Source organism: Camellia sinensis, chromosome 12 (assembly GCF_055761805.1).
Source record: "Camellia sinensis isolate YWXY chromosome 12, ASM5576180v1, whole genome shotgun sequence".
Lineage (NCBI taxonomy): Eukaryota > Viridiplantae > Streptophyta > Magnoliopsida > Ericales > Theaceae > Camellia > Camellia sinensis.
Window position 1 is genome coordinate 66,427,444 of NC_138972.1, and position 16,754 is coordinate 66,444,197.

The window sequence follows — 16,754 nt, forward strand, 5'->3', positions numbered from 1 at the left end:
TTTTGGTTATTTTTGTTTTTGCAAAATATTTTTTTTCAATTTTTTATTTTTTAGATTTCTCTACATTCGGGGGAAAGTAAAAAAAATTTAAAATAATTTTGAAAAAAAAAATCATTAAATAGAAACAAGTTCGAAAAAATTGTGATTTTTTTAAGTATATGGCAAACACTAGATAGTCAGCATTGCTCCGTTCCTTTTCTCCCACTAATCTGTGAATTTTTAAGGTGAGATTGGCTACACTTTTGTTTTACATTTTTATTTTTTTGAATTTTTAAATTAAAAAAATAAATTATTTATTTTTAATTTATTTAGTTGACAACTGAGAAAAAAATAATTTACTTAATAAAATTCATCTTTATTTATCAACTACTTAAAAAACCGCATTTTAACCTTTTTCTCATTTTTAATGAAATTTTAAAAAAAAATTATAATGTTTTTATTTTATTTTTCAAGTCCTATTTAGAAGGATATAAAAAAAATTAAAAAATTATGAAAGACCAAAAAAAATAATACTAAAAAATATTTTTTTAGCATTTTCCAAATACAATAACCCTTTTAGAAATAATTTTATGTGAAAATAACCAATAAGTCTTGTTTTGCTCTTCAATTACTATCAAGTCCTATCAAGTTTCAATATAAATAATTAAGTCCTATCTTTCATAATATATTTCCAAAACATTCATTGATCCATAATGGTGGATTTATCTCAATTTTACCTCATTCAATATGAAGATATGAGTTAATTATCAAAAAGTCCTGTCTACATATTTAGTGGTAGCTTAGGTCCTGTCAAAAAGTTTTTGAACCAATAAGTTTCATTTATAGGTAAAAAGACGTTTTGCCCTTTAATCCAAAAACTGAGAATGTTTTCAATTTCAAAACTGAGAATGTTCTTAATTTTCAAAACAGAGAATGATTTCAATATATAATTATCAAAACTAAGAAATTTCTGTTTGGCTTCTGAGAAAAGTATGGGATTGAAAATAAAGATAATTATGCGAACCTGACACGTTAGATTGCTGAATTGAGTTTGTTTCATGCTTAAAATTGAGAATATTATAAACTGAGAATATTCTCAATTTCAAAAAAAGAGACTCAGCTACACAGTGACTCGAGTTTAACAGAGAGTTTGCAAACTGAGAATGTTCTTTAAAAAGAGCTTTTGAACCCAGAGAGAACTAAAAAATACAAATTGAAGAATTTGGAATCCCAACAAGATCTAAACTGTGGGCAATATGATTTAGGCACTAGTATTGCAACAGTTACAAATTTGAAGTCACCTAGACCGCAAATTTAGGCCTATTTAGTCTCTTCTGCTACAATCTCTGCAGTGAAGAGATCAAAGCATAACCATGAGGGAAAAACAGAGTTCCTCGCCGAATTGACGATTATAGCTTCTTTGAGGCACAAGAATTTGGTTCAGCTGCAAGGCTGGTGTGTTGAAAAAGATGAATTGTTACTCGTTTACGAGTTCATGCCCAACGGGAGTCTTGATCAGGTTCTATACGATCAATCTGAGCGTGGTAATTTGCTGAAATGGGTACATAGATACAATATTGTAGTTGGGTTAGCCTCTATTCATAACAAGAACAATTCAACAAAGACCTAGCAAACGAAATGACGAAGCAGAAGTATGCAAAGACACAACCTTTGGCACATCTTCGGGGGAGATTGGAACAACCTCTACAGCAGATATCTTGGCTGTGATCGGTGAGCTATTGCGAAACACTCTGTGGCCATCACTTGCGTCATGGTTGAATGCTTTAGAGAGAGAAAAAAACTAGTAAGAGAGTGAGAGAGAAGATTGATTGAAGTGAGGTTTGGATGTGTTGCCTCTAAATCGATCGCGCTACGTAGCTCGAAAACGAGGAGCCCGAATGGCTCGACTTTTTTTTTTTTGTTTTTGCAGAAGAAGAATGAAGACCAGCAAGAAGAAGGAAGAAAGGAGGAGGAGGAGAAGGAGGAAGAAGAAGAGGAAGGGAGGAGGAGGAGGAGGATTGGAGGGGGCATAATATTCGGGGGAGGAGGAGGTGGAGGCAGGGCGACGACAGTCGGAGGCTGCGGCAGGGCTAGGCTGGGCGACGATCGGCGGATCGACGGCTGGGAGGGGCAACGATCGGCGGTTGGCCGGGGCGACAATTGTCTTCTCTCTCTCTCTCTCTTCCCCTCTGCTTCTCTCTTTCTCTCCATCTGCTTCTCTCTGCGTCTTCTCCCTCAAGCCATTCGGGGCAAAATGTTTCGAGCTACAAAACATTTCCCCCTCTAAATTGAGCTTTCTTTGGAGAAATCGCCGATGAATTTGGTGGAGAGGGAAGGGGGTTTGGATGGATAAATTGGTCTATTAAAAATTAATGGGACTTGAAAGAGCAAATAATTTTATCTAGGACCTAATGGATTATAAGTTCACAAAATGGGACTTCTAGGTAAATGCCCCTATTTTTAATCTAAGTAAAATAATCTGTTTTTTTTAATTGTAAAAATTATGATATTGTATTTAAAAAATCATAAATCACAATAATAATAAAAAAAAACTATCAAAAAGTTTTATTTTGCTTTGAAAATTATTATTGAATTATATCAAATTCAATATTAACAAATAAATCTTTTTTTTTTTTGTTTATAAATTGTTATAGGTAAAAAAATTCAATTGTTCATAATAGTATATTTTATTTTCATTTTATCTTTTTCATTAAAATATGAACAAAAAAATTCATAAATAATTTTAATTTATTGGAAATTTTATAATTAAATTCTTTTTAATTGTTCAAATTAATTGATTTTTCGTAAAGAATAAAAAAAATTATAAGCATAAGATTAATAATCTTTACAATTAAAATTTTAAATTTTAATTAAGTTAAAATTATTTATAAAATTGTTGTTCATATTAAATAAGAATGGTTAAATTGGGATAAGACAAACCATTATAAAGAAATGAATCTTTTGAGAATTTTTTTTATCATAAATAGGACTTAGGGCATCTCCAACGGTTCACCAAATGTTTCATCAAATCTAAGTAAAAAAAGCACAAATTCCTCTATCTGATATCAGTCACTCCAATGGTCATCCCTTCAACGATGAATTTATAGTTGTCATCAAAACAAAAGTCATTTGAGAGGTTGACTGGCTAGTCGACCAGCAAGAGTAAATGAAGAAAAAAAAAATTTATACTTTGTGTTCCATATCCAGAACTAGAAAAACGATGGTTTGCTCAATCCATAACATATCTCATAGTTTGCTCAATCCATAACCCATCTCATGGTTTGCTCAATCTGGGCATCAAGAAAAACGATATTGTACTCATTTTCGCCCAAATTCGATCCAATTCCCTATTTGTTTCTTTGGAATCATCGCAACCGGCGCTATCGCAACTACTGTAAATCCTATGTACACAATCACTGAGCTTTCAAAACTAATCAAAGATTGCAAACCAAAGCTTATTATCACTGTTTCTCAATTATGGGAAAAAGTTAAAGGCTTTAGTATACCATGTATTTTTTGGGGGTTCTAAAAAATCTGCTTCGATTGTTACGAACTAAAATTCAAAAGTTACGTCTTTTATTGATTTGATTAGGAGTGTTGGGTCGGTTTCAAATTTGCATGAGGTTTCAATTAGATCAAATGGTAAAGCTGCTCTGTTGTATTCATCAGGGACACAGTTGTAGAGAGGCAATGAAATAGCTTTATTTGGTTAAAGAGGTGGTCGACCGGGGAGTTGACCTAGGGGTCGACCTCCCAATGTAAAATTTTCACAAAATTTTGCTTGAGGTGGTCATTCGGGAGGACGTTCGGCCGGATGTCCGGAGAGTCCACACTCAACGGCTATGCACAGTAAATTGCTAAAAAGTGCAAGATGTCTTCAGTTTGGTAAAAATTTTGGAGCATTCTCAATTTGATTTCATTTTGATAAAACCGTTGTCAAAAAAAAGTGTACTTTTTCACCAAATTCAAATTTGGTGATACATCTAGTGAACCGTTGGAGATGGCCTTAGTTGTCCATATTGAAACTTGATAAGACTCATTAGTAATCTTAAGAGCAAAATAGGACTTATTAATTATTTTTTTAAAATTTATCTGGAAAAAAAAAATTCCAAATAAATCTCCTTTTGTTTTTATCAAACTCAAGTACCTAAATTTACTTGCCCAATACACCTCATTGGGAGGTCAATGATTCGATTTATTGAGATTTTTTCCCACATTACTAAAAAAAATTTACTATCACTATTCTGTCTCGATAGTTTTAGAAACTCAAATTTTCATTAAAGTCATCAAATTTGTTTGCATATAAAAATTTCAATTTTTACGACCAGAACCTAACGAATTTGAACATTTAATATTTAATTATTTATGAATTGAATTTTGTTAAGTTCCGATGGAATGTTCAAAATTTGAAGATAAATTAAATGTTAGACATTTATTTTGTCAATTTTTGAATCCAAATTTCACCAACGCTCTATTTATTTGGGTAAAAAATATTTTCTACAGAAATTTTTTTTAGAAAATGTTTTTTGAAGAAAACATTTTTCTATATTTGGTGGTGGTAGTGGTGAAACGAAAGTGGAGGTGAAGGTGGAGGTGGTGGCATGGTGGTGGGACAGTGGCAGCGTTGGTGATAACAGCGGTGATAGTGACACTAGCAGGGGTGATGGTGGTAGAGGTGAGAGTAGCGGTGGTAGTGTGGTAACATTAGTAACTGGAAACATTTTTCACCTTTTAATAGTGAAAAATATTTTCTACCCATATGGGCTTGTTTTTTGTTGACCATAGAAAATATTTTCCGTTAACTTCGTTTTTCATTATACCAAGCACCAGAAAATACAGAAAATATTTTTCAAAAAATATTTTCCACCCAAACAAATGGAGCGTAAAAACATTTAGGTTTTTGTGTCTCTATTTTGACTAATTCAAGCTCAAATAATTAGTTATATCTAAATTTAGGCAAATTCAACTTCAATCAATCTGTTTTAATACTATAATAATGAAGCAAGAGTGACCAAAAATAGAATAGGCTATAAGCACACTGTATTCTAAGTCACCTTATATATAATACAAATTAGTAGGTGTGTGTCCACCCGATGAGTTTGCTGTTAAATCTATAAAATATCGATTTTGACATTGATTTAAAAATATATATGTGGGAGCCAGAAAAATATAGGTACTAGCTTATTGGGCCTAACCCAAATAAAGCCTACAATGGGTCCAACCCAAACAAATATCACACCCCCCATCTATATAAAGGAGGGGGTATCCCAAGTGGAAGGTATGTTTTGATCTCTCTCTACAGAACACACACCCCTTCAAATATATATACAATTTACTTCCTTGATTGAAGGACTAACTTCATCATCGGAGAGTCCCCGGCCGGCAACCCCGGTTGGGTGGCACCGACTATGTTCATCTTTACAGATTTACAGGGGTGAAGCTCTTCTCTTCATTGGATCTCTACAACATCTATGTGAGAGGATATTTCATGGTCTCACAATATATATTGTATGTTGTCTTAGTAAAAATATTGTTTTCCAGATCGAAAGTCTCAGGGTCAAGTCTCTACCTACTTTCTATACGAAAAATCTAACATCTCTGAGATTTTGATTTTTTGATTATGTTCCAATTTAAAACAATAAATAACACTCACAATCAAACAATTAAGGCAAGTAGACACAATGATTTAACGTGGAAAAACCACAATTTGAGCGCCTCCAATTGTGAAAGAAAAAACTATGGGCTAAAACTATAAAACAATCTAGTAAGAAGACAAAAAAAAAGTAATTACTCATGTGTACTCTCAATTACTTAGCACATCCACGCCTGTGGGGGCTGAATATTGGAAGTCGTAGGGATTCTGGAGAGTCGAACATTGAAGAATCAAGATTCGAAACATTTGGCCATTGCCACGAAAACTCGGACCCAACCTTATTCGGCTAGATAGTCGATTAAGCAAGGAGCTGAGTGAAGATCGGTTTATTACAAAATATGCCAAATAGGAGGTTGGATTTGGAACTGTGGGAGCCGAATTTTAAAGGAGGTATACTTTAACAGACAGGTATTGCCCGGCTCTGTCCAGAACCATCAGGATTCCGAATATAAAGGGTAGATGGGCCGAATAGGTACTGAGCTATGGAGCCAAGTAAATATGAACATAATGAGCGAAAAGTAGACCTGGCCCTGAGGCCCAGGGAACGAGTATAAATAAAGGAATAGCAGACCAAGAATGGTATGTGATAATTGTGATGTTTAACTTAGAATACAAGTAATCTAGAACGAGAGACTGACTTGTCCGTCGGAATGCTAATTTCGGCACCCCCGACCGGAGCGTTTACTTCCTTTCAGGTGCTTATCAGTGGATCACGAGCGTCTCCCAGGATCAGAAGAGTATTTTCAAAAACCACTTCCCCACAACTGGCGCCGTCTGTGGGAATACTCAAGCATATCCATGGCAGACGTGACGAAGGACCCTCTAATAGTCACTGATGAAAACACGCAGGTAGACGTTTTCACTCCAACAAACACGCACGGACCGAAGCTTCTCCTAGCAAGACACGTTTTGAACTTCGCCTCACCTTCGACTCCAGAACATGAGGCAATGCAAGCGATCATGGAGCAGGCAAAGCAAAATGAGCAGACATTGGAAAACTTGATCGACGAGAACGAGCGCCTTCGTCAGGATTTGGCTTTGAAGGTAGTAAAATCCAAACAAGTCGTGCTCCAAAATCCCGAGCGACCTTTGAAAGCAGGTGATCGACGGCCTCGAGCTCGGCTTCAAGACACCGATAGCAGCATCGACTTATTATCTCCGAATCCCAAGAAGAATGGACGATCTGAAGTTTCCAGTTCCTTCGAAGAAAGTTCGCATATAAAGTGGACCCCCTCGTTCTACATCAGGCCATTAGAAGCGGTGGCACCACCCGACACGACAAGAAGGGATAGGCGGTGTGAATATCGCGAAGATCACGATCGTGACAGTAGCTATGCCATGAAAGACCTTCAGGAGTTGGTCCGAGATGTTCAGTCCCAGCCATGCCTAAACGTGTGCAACCAGACCAATGGTACTTTGGCAGGAATAACTTCCGCTTGCAGTCATCCATATGATATACAGCTTGCCAACGCCCTTAGCCGTGCATACAATTCAAAAACACCCTGCATCCCAGAAGCAACTCACGCCGGCGAAAAGGCCGCATGAAGCTCTGAGTATCACCTTCGACGATTCTGATCTTATCGACATAACAGTCCCCCACATTAATCCACTGGTCATTGAACTACATGTCAACCGATTTACTATCGAGCGTGTTCTCATAAACCAGGGAAGTACTTCTGAGGTTGTGTATTACAAGACCTTCATCAAACTTGGCTTAAATGAATCAGACTTGTCTCCGGCTCCTTAGAATATCCGTTGGGGAAAATCATACTACCCGTCCGAGCAGGCTCCCAAACAGTGGATGTGGAATTCTTGGTCGTCAGGTTGCCTTCGCCGTACAATCTCATCATGGGGCGAACTTGGTTGCATACTATGCGGGCTGTCCCAAGCACCTATTATCAGCTTCTGCGCTTCCCGACAGAATACGACATCGAGCAGATCCGTGGTTCCCAACAAACAGCACAAGTATGCTATCTCCTCTCCGGAAAGGCACCAAAGGATTTGCAAGTTAATTCCATCGAGGTGCCGGATCGTGAAAGCCTCGACGATGTCGGGCGGCTCCCGAAAGAGAAAGCCACGGAAGATTTAGACCGAATTGATATTGACGGCAATCCAGAGAGATTCTTCATGGTCGGCGCCTCCCTGAATCAAACCGACAGACAGCAGCTAGTATCCTTCCTGCTTGATAATCTTGATGTATTTACATGGACTCCATATAAAATGTCGGGCGTCGACCCAACTGTTTCCGAGCATCGTTTCAATGTTGACCCTAAGTGCAAGCCGATCGTTCAGAAAAACCGGCGATCTACCGCAGAGCACACTACCATCGTGATTGAAGAGGTTGACCGGCTGCTTGATGCAGGGGCAATCAGGGAAGTTACCTACCCCACATGGCTCTCTAATACTATAGTTATAAAGAAGAAGAACGGTACATGGCGAGTCTGTGTTGATTTCACGAACCTAAACAAAGCCTGCCCCAAAGACTGTTTCCCTCTCCCAAGGATAGACCAATTGGTAGTTGCTACAGCACGCCATCAACGCATGAGTTTCCTCGATGCTTACAGAGGCTACCATCAAATTGCCATGCATCCGGAAGACCAGGAGAAAACTGCATTCCTCACCCCAAGAGGAACCTACTGCTATAAGGTTATGCCTTTTGGGCTAAAGAACGCCGGGACAACCTACTAGAGACTAGTCACCACCATGTTCAAAAAGCAACTCGGTCGCACAATGGAAGTGTACATTGACGATATGGTGGTCAAGTCAAAGGTAAAGTAGAATCATATAGCCAATCTTGAAGAAACATTCGGCATCCTACGCAAATATGGAATGAAGCTGAACGCTTCCAAATGTGCCTTTGGAATCGGCTTTGGCAAATTCTTGGGATATATCCTCAATCACCGAGGAATCGAAGCTAACCCAAGGCAGATCACAGCAATCCTGGAGCTCAGCTCCCCCCGATCAGTAAAAGAGTTGCAAAAGTTAATGGGGATGGCCGCCGCGCTCAACAAGTTCATCTGTCGTTCCACAGATCGCTGCCGACAATTCTTTCATACACTACGGCAGGGCAAGGCTTTTGAATGGTCCTCCGAATGCGAAGCCGCTTTCAACGGCCTTAAGACGTACCTCCGCTCAGTACCACTCTTGGCAACGCCCTCTCTTGGTGACCCGCTCATTATGTATCTAGCAGTTTCCGACCGGGCCGTCAGCGCCGTGCTGATAAAGAAAGAGCTGGGAGAGCAACAGCCGGTATATTATGTGAGCAAGGAAATGGTTAATGCCGAAACACGACCATCCGCTGGAAAAGCTCATCCTAGCCCTAGTCATGGCGGCGAGGAAACTGATGCATTACTTCCAGGGTCATAGCGTTGGGGTGCTAACAGACTATCCCCTCCGGTCTGTACTACGCAGTGCAAAAGCTTCCAGACGTGTTTCAAAGTGGGCTCTGGAACTCGGCCAATACGATATTCAATTTCTACCCAGAACCTCAATCAATGGGCAGGTGCTTGCTGACTTTGTCGTTCAATTCACTGGTGTCCTCACTACTTCAAGCCTGACGAAATTCGACCGAAGCCGAACTGGAGGATTTATGTTGGGGATATTTGGCAGTTGTATTGCGATGGATCATCCAATCAGCGGGGCAGTGGAGCCGGCGTTGTCATCATGTCTCCTGACGGTGCAATAATTGAGCAGGCTTTCAAGCTTGGCTTCGAAGCATCAAATAACGAAGCCGAATACGAAGCCCTCCTAGCCGGTTTACAGAATGCGCACGTTCTTGGCGCTCGGCGTTTGCTTGTGTTTTGTGATTCAAAACTGGTGATCAACTAGCTAAAGAGGGAGTACGCGGCAAGGACTGACCGCATGGCAGCCTACCTGAAAACGGCCAATTCCTTGTTGGCAAAATTCGACCATTATGAGTTGAACCAGAAAACACGTGATCAGAACACCCTTGCAGACGCCTTGGCTTGCCTAGAGGGCAAAACAAGGCATGGCAATGTATTTCAAGAAAATGTGTGTACCAACACATCCCTTATCATGTTTGTGATTCAAAGGGGTATGTTCCTTAATTCTCAGACCACTAATTACGGATTTCAATGCGTGATGGCCCAAGGAACCAAGTCGTGCATTTTGATTTCAAATGAAATACAATGCATAGAAACATACCAAGGGGCTTTCAACCTCTATCATGGCTTGATCAAGAGGTGAAAGATGCATGCAATGATATGCAACCTAGACATGTGAGCTAAGTGTGCAACATGAGATGCAAACAAGTAAGCATGCAATAGGCACACAACCTAAGCAAATAAGTATGCAAGACATGGAATAACTATGCAAGCTTAACCATGCAAGCATGCAAGGTGCAACATGGACAACATGTTAGGCAACTTAGCCAAGAGAATGCGTGCCAAATGCAAAGCGATTGAAGCATGCAACACATGCAATAGGCTAAGTATATGACAACACACAAGGTGAGCATGCAACAACATGCAAACAATGGACTTATACCAATTTGGGCAGCCCTATACTAGGCCCAAAACAGTGGCCAAAAGCTATGAGGATGGGGCCAAATGCACATACAAGCATGCATGCAAATGGACCAACACTTAAGCATCAAAGAGACAACTTTTAAGCACACTTAAAAGAAGATAAACATGGACACATAGCATGCATAGAAAGCTCTGAAAATCATGTTATAAAGGTGCCAAACCAAGTAAACGAGACAAGCTAAACATGCAACTATGGTCCAAGATTCAAGGAAAGCCTAAGAGGGCTTAAACCATGGCTAAGTCAAACAAGCCTCACAAGGCTAAAAGGACTTAAAACAGGTCCAAGGCAGACCTAAACAAAGCTAAGGACACACCTAGATGGCATCTAAGTGGTCTAAACATGCAAGCATACAAAAGAGGCCACACATGGAGCATAAGATGACAACCTTGTAAAGCATTAAAGGGACATCAAATGCAAGCATACAAGCATACCATGAGGACAGAAATGATGCTATAAGTAGTACCAAACCACTGAAATGATGCAAGGATGACATGTTAGAGGGGTCACTGCTCAAGGCATACAAGAGAGTTTGCATGGTAGTTATACAAAGCAAAGCATGGATGACTCAAATGACCAAAAACAGTCCCTTAGCATACTAAAACAAGCATAAAAGCTTCACAAAGCTAGGCCGAGAACATGCTAGAACAAGGCTCAAAGCACAAAGCATGTTAAGGCTAAACACATGGCATTACAAGACATGTATGCAAGGCATGCATGGTGTGTCTAAACCAAGCAAAAACAGAGGTAATACATGGCAATATAAGCACAAAAACAGCTAAGGCATGACCACCATACACTTAAACAAGATGCTCACACATGAGGCAAAAATGGCCCTTTTCAAGGACAACAAGGAAGGGGGGGTGGCCCTCTCCTTCTTAGGACCTTAAGGCACCATCCTCACCACTGAAATCCCTCAAGATTTCGGTGGTGAGGAGGCCCAAACAAAGTGGTCTCGGAGCTCACCAAAATAGCACAAAAATAGGTCCAAACAAGACCTAAGAGGGGTCAAACACCCCCAAATGACAAAGCAACCTTAAACAACTATGTTAAGAACTCAAAATCAAGACTTTTATTAGTTATACACAAAGTCTAAAAATAGTTGCAAGATTGGTTAAAAAGCTATGCAAAAATGGGGAATAAAGGATGAAGTTCTTACCCTTGATGACCCTCTTTACAAACAATGTTCCAGTTGGTTCTTCAAGCTTGAATCCACTCAAGAACACCAAGAACAGCTCTCTGGCCCCTCAGAAACCAAGAGAAAGTGTAACTCTATGTGTTTGTGTGCAATAGTAAGACTAAAACACACACTTATGCACTAAAGAGAGAGATATAGAGATAGAATAGCTACAACTATGAACTAACCCTAACTCAGAGCTCCCTCTGTCTTTTTATTGTGTAACCCTAATAGAGGGAGAAGAGGCTCCCTCTTATAAAGCTCACTCTTGCAAAGCTTCTCAAGAAAGCTAGTCAAGAGGGAGATCCCTCCATACACGTGTATGGAGGGGAGCAAAGTGGGTGCCAGCTATCACAGCTGGCACAAAATATCTGCCAAAAGCAGATGCACAGTGGCCGGCCAACCAAAAATGTAATTTGACCAAAATAGATGGCCGACCGACCATCCAGAGTGCCGACCGACTAAATATTTGGCCGATGGCAACAAAACTCAGCCGGTGGCCTCAAGCCATGGCCGGTGATGTATGGGAATAGCCAACAAGCCATTCCCTGCCCCTCAAAGGCAAAACACAAGTGTTTGGTGCAAGACCAAACACAAAATAGTCGAGTCGAGAGATTCTGAGGCAGGGTGCGTGGCCAAGACCTCTGAGAACTCAAGACGAACACAAACATGGATGATCACTGAGTGTTCAAACGGTGACGTCCAAGTCTTGAGCACGGTCAAAAATGGGGTGTCTACAACAACCCAAACAAAGGAAGTAGAAATCAAACTCAACAAGTTAAATGTCTAAACAGATAAGGTACAAAGGGTTAGATCTTGACCCAGGCGTTATAGTCGTCGTGCATGTACTCTCTTTGTTATACTCAACTTAATGTCTATGTGAGTCTTATAATTTCTATATGAGTGAATGTCCTGGGGATAATATTTATAGTTTTGTTTGTGACTATTCTGAAAGGTTATGACTTTTCTATGAAGAGTTATATATTTCCGTCTGAACAGACACAGTTAAATTCCATTCATACTAAAAAATCCAACAGATGGGTTTGATTTGTAAGTAAGTGGTGGCCAGATTTGCATAAGTAAGAGAAGGAAAAAAGGGAAATAAGAAGAATAAAGGAAAATTTTCATCCAATAATTTGGAGATTCCACGAGCTTATAATAACCAGTTTACTTTCCATCCCTACTATAATTCTCAAAATTTTTCCATTGACTTGAAATATGTTGCCTAATATTACAATGTGTTGTAATTTTCCCAAGAAAAATTAAAAATTACATATGAGAATTGGGTCTTTTCTACCGCTTGAACCTCATCCTTCCACCACAAAGTTTCCTTAGAATTAGATCCCTTTCATTTCTTGTCACAACCCAAACCCGCCCCTATAGGTTTAGTGTCGTAACTAGCCAGTAATCCTTGAATTACCAAAGGCCTCTTAACAGAATGATATAAAATAAGGGGTTGCGGAAGCAAATATAGAAAATATACAGCGTCCATAGAGCTGTGTTAACGTATATGAGACAGAAAACTTCAAAACAACTTATATATATGTGACAAAATACATTAGTCTTACGTCACCCAAATACACAGACAATGCCAAAAGGGAACTTAGCCCAATGTACAGATAAGCAAAACATCTGTAACAAGGTTACAAAACTAAACATTTCAAAAGGGAACCTCCTCGGGAGGCATAGTGGCTGCCTGACCCAAAACTCCAGGCAGCAGCTTACGCGCCTGCTCACCTACATACATAATATAAATAATGAGCGGAAGCCCAGTGAACAATAACTGAGTAAAAGGTTTAAATGAATGATGTCCATAACAAAATCAGAAACCAGAGGTCATAACAGAAACAAATTTATATTCATTTTCTTGTTCAACTTCATACAAATATTAAAGTTCATGCTTCATCATACAAGGTACATCTTGTAGTGTTATCATGCTTGTCAGTTCCATAAGGAACCTCCGGTACCAAGAACTTGTAATATACTTGAGCCACGGTATTGTTACCCCGAGAAAGGCCATGAGACCACGGTATTATTACCCCTGGGCAAGGGCCTTGCTTATAAACCACGGTATTGCTACCCCCGACCAAGGTCCTTGTGCTAAGGATGCCACGAATACTTGTCAGAAATTGAACATTCGCTCGTTGGACATAATATAACATTTCATAAAACAGAGCATTTCTTGTCATATCATATCATATAAGAAATTACTTAGACGTAAACATAACTTTACAAAGCGATTACCCACAAATGGCTCCACTTATAGAATAGAAAAATCTGATAACTTGTGGCGTGTGACCTACACACACATAACAGAAACACATAATGAAACACACACTCGGTTAGTACTTAATTTCTTTCGTTTCATTCTTAGTGTGTTTCTAAGTCTTGACCTCTTATTGAGTCTTAATCATAGCCTAGAAATGCCTAGGATGCAATGTGGATGCCAAAATGCACTTTGGAACCCTTAACAAAATTTGCTGAAAACAAGAGCGGACATGCAAACATGTGAGGGGCTATTGGTTGCGTGATTTCCACGCTCGACGGTCGCTGGAGCGTGAGACTCAGGTCCTCGCTCAAGCACAACTCTTGTCGCTCGAGCGGTCTGCAAAAATATGAAACTTTTAGGAGCTCGCATTTTACGTTCGCGCGGACTTCTGGTCGCTTAAGTAAAAGTGTAGGATCACAGAGTGGTCGCTCAAGCGTAGCTTCTGCCGCTCAAGCGGAAGTGCAGAATCTAAAATTTCCAGATTGCACTCTTAAGCTCTAAACTCGAATTACAGACCTTAAAACTCATCTTTCTAGGCCAAAACTTCAGAAAACATTTAGAAACTTGTAAAATACCATGGTTTGAAGATCATTTCACTAAATCAAGGCCCAAAAGCATGTTAATTGATCAAAACTCCAACTTGTAATTTATGAATATGCCGTGAACATGACATTCATGAATTACTTTGAACTAAGGCTTTCCAAAATATGATTAATTAAGGTCAAATGGTAAGAAATGTGATGAATTCTCAAAACCAAGTCAAGATAGACACATGCCTGTGACAATTCTTTAGAAATCTACTAAAAATTCCACGATATGTGCATGCATGCATGATTTGGGTTACAATTCTATAATCCTAGCTTCATTCTCATGTTATTCCACCTCTTTCACTATAATTCTTACAAAACTAATTCAATTACACAAGTAAGGGTTGGATTTCTTACCTTAGATGCTCAATTATGCTCTCTCTAGAGTTAATTAATTGAAGTTCCTAGCCAAATCTCCAAATTCTCAAGCAATTCCTTTGTTTGAAGTCACTTCTCCCCCCCTCTCTCTCTCTCTCTCTCTCTCTCTCTCTCTCTCTCTCTCTTTTTACTCAAGCAAGAGGAAATAAGAGTGCAAAAGTCTATAAGGGATATTGAGGTGGCCTTAAATAGGCTTGATTAAAGAAATTAATTAATTAGCTTAACACTAATCTAACGAGCATTAATTTATTCTAATTTAATCATTCCGAACCGAATTTTAATTAAACCTACCATAGAGTTCCAAAAATTTCAACTAACACATAATTCAAGTCAATTTCGCGATCGGATGCCGATAAGGCCTTCAATTCACAGTACAAAACAGAAACATAAACAGATATTCCTACAATAGACCGATATAAACTCATATAGCACATAACACATGCAATTAACTCATGATTTTATCTAGATTACTTATTAGGCATAATTAATCATGGTTAATCAGTTAATCATAGGTTGGGGTTGTTACAATCTTCTCCCCTTAAAGAGTTTGGTCCTCCAAACTCGAATCGCTTTCATTTTAGAGAATCATCGAATCCAAAAAAAACAAATTAGGGTACCTCCTTATCATATCTTCTTCCATCTCCCAAGTCGTATAGGTCCCTCCGTGGTTTTGCCAATCAACCTTTACTAATGGGATCTCTTTGTTCCTCAGTCTTTTGATTCTTCGGTTAACAATTTGGAGGCCGTTCTTCATACGTGTAGTTATCCTTTAGTAGTATGTGTGTCGGCTCAATCACATATAACAAGTCTCTCAAATAATCCCGAAGCGTAGAGATGTGAAAAACATTGTGCATATGTTCCATTACTGGAGGTAAAGCCACTCGGTATGTTACTGAGTTGATTTTCTCTAAAACTTCATACGGGCCAATGTATCTTGGTGCAAGCCTTCCTTTTACCCCAAATCGTGTCTGGCCTTTCATTGGAGTCACTTTGATAAACACATTATCTACGACTTCATATTCTCTATCACGCCTTCAGACATTGGTGTAACTCTTTTGGCATTTTTATACAGTTTTCAGACGTTGATGGATCAATTTCACATTTTCAGTTGTTTCTTGCACAAGCTCTTGTCCAAACAACGGTCTTTCACCTACTTCAGGCCAACAAATCGGAGAACAACACTTCCTACCATACAAAGCTTCATACGAAGCCATATCGATGCTCGAATGGTAGCTGTTGTTATACACAAACTCGGCCAGCGGTAAGTAGGTTTCCCAATTTCCTTGGAAATCTAGGGCACACATCCGTAACATATCTTCTAAAGTTTGATTGGTTTGTTCAAATTGGCCGTCTGTCTATGGGTGATAGGCACTACTCAGTCGTAGTTCAGTTCCCAAAGTCTATCGTAAACTTTGCCAAAACCTCGACATAAACTTCGAATCTCTATCAGATACAATAGATACTAGCACACCTTGCAATCTCGCAATCTCATTTATATAAATATTAGCCAACTTGTCCGCATTATAAATAGTTTTAACAGGCAGAAAATGAGCAGACCTAGTCAATCGGTCAACAATGACCCAAATAGAATCCATACCTCGAGAAGAGCGAGGCAAACTCATAATGAAGTCCATGGTGATATGCTCTCATTTCCATTCCGGTACTGGGAGCGGCTGTAGCAATCCAGTAGGTCGTTGATGTTCAGCTTTAAGTTGTTGGCAGTGCAAACTTCTAGCTAAAAAGTCAGCAATGCTCTTCTTCATTCTAGGCCACCAAAAATTTTGTTTCATGTCATGGTACATCTTTGTATTTCCCGGATGCATAGCAAATTTTGAATTGTGAGCCTCGGTCATAACGTGTTTCCTTAAACCAGAACAATTTGGTACGCAAAATCTATTCTAAAATTTTAACACATCATTTTCAATCATGAACCCGGGTCTCAATTTTGAGTCAATTTCATCGAAAATTTTCTTCAAGAATTCATCTTCAAGTTGTTTCACTTTAATCTCTTCAATGATTTCAGGTTGAGCAGAAATGGCGGCTAAGATCCCGCCTTGTTCACGTAGCACAATTTCAATCTCATTCCTTTCTAGGTCACATATTAACTCCTTCTGACCAGTGAGTAAACATGACAAATTACTCATGAATTTCTGGCTTATGACATCT